We start from the raw sequence: 1041 nt of genomic DNA, 5'->3' as shown, positions 1-1041 counted from the left end.
GGGGGGTCGTTGATGCCGACGGTAGTTGTCTTGGCCAGGTAGTCGTTAGAACAGGTTCGACTGCAATAGTTTGTGAGTTGCTGTGTCACTGAAGGTAGTACAAGGAGGAGGGACAGAAAAACATACATGGGGTGTTTTGTGAATGGTGAGTAGATTTGAACTGTTGGAAAGACAAATATACGTTTTGGGGGTGTTTTGGGAAAGGAGCATATATTTGAGCTGCTGGGAGGAGAAACATACATTTTTTGGGACGTTTTCTAAATGGTGAATAGACTTGAACTGCTGGATAGAGAAATTTACTTTTTTTTTGGCGTTTTGTGAATGGTGAATAGACTTATACTATAATATCATAGACCATACACTAATATGGCCGCCGCGATTTCCTTTCCATTTAAAGATAGAAACAAAAACAGAAGAAAAAAAATATCTTAAGTGATCAAAATTATATCAATGGTGTGATAAAAATAACACATACACCTAAAGCAAACTTTTGTGCTGTTGAAGCTAGAGAGGTGAGCAGAGTAAGTCTGATTCCCCGTCAGGATTTCTCTGATGACAACCACCCCTTCGCGCTCATATGACCTTATGCAGTTGCGAGCGCCGTAAAACCTCTACTAGAACTAAACAGACATCTAAAACAAAACAAAAAAGGACGTCAGTAGCAAATTATGTTTAATTAAAATAAATTAGTTGTGTGTAACCATAAGAAAGAAACTGCTCGGGTGAGAGCGTCTGGCCGTGGTCAGTGAAGCATGGCTGTCGCCTTTGTGTGGCACATGATTAGTGGAGGGTCAAACACGCGCAAAATCTCTTATTACAATTTGACAGTCTTGATGAACAGACGGACGACTTACCTACGACCTGAGCAAATCCCTCCACACCTCCTTCTCTCTGTCTGTCTCTGTCTCTGTCTCTCTTTCTCTGTCTCTCTGTCTCTCTCTCTCTCTCTCTTTCTCTCTCTCTATCTCTCTCTTACTCTCTCTCTCTTTCTCTGTGTCTCTCTCTCTTTCTCTGTCTCTGTCTTTCTCTCTCTCTCTCTCT

Source organism: Aplysia californica, unplaced genomic scaffold, assembly GCF_000002075.1.
Source record: "Aplysia californica isolate F4 #8 unplaced genomic scaffold, AplCal3.0 scaffold00365, whole genome shotgun sequence".
Classification (NCBI taxonomy): Eukaryota; Metazoa; Mollusca; class Gastropoda; order Aplysiida; family Aplysiidae; genus Aplysia; species Aplysia californica.
The sequence above is the reverse complement of the archived record's forward strand: the minus strand, read 5'-3'. Positions refer to the sequence as shown.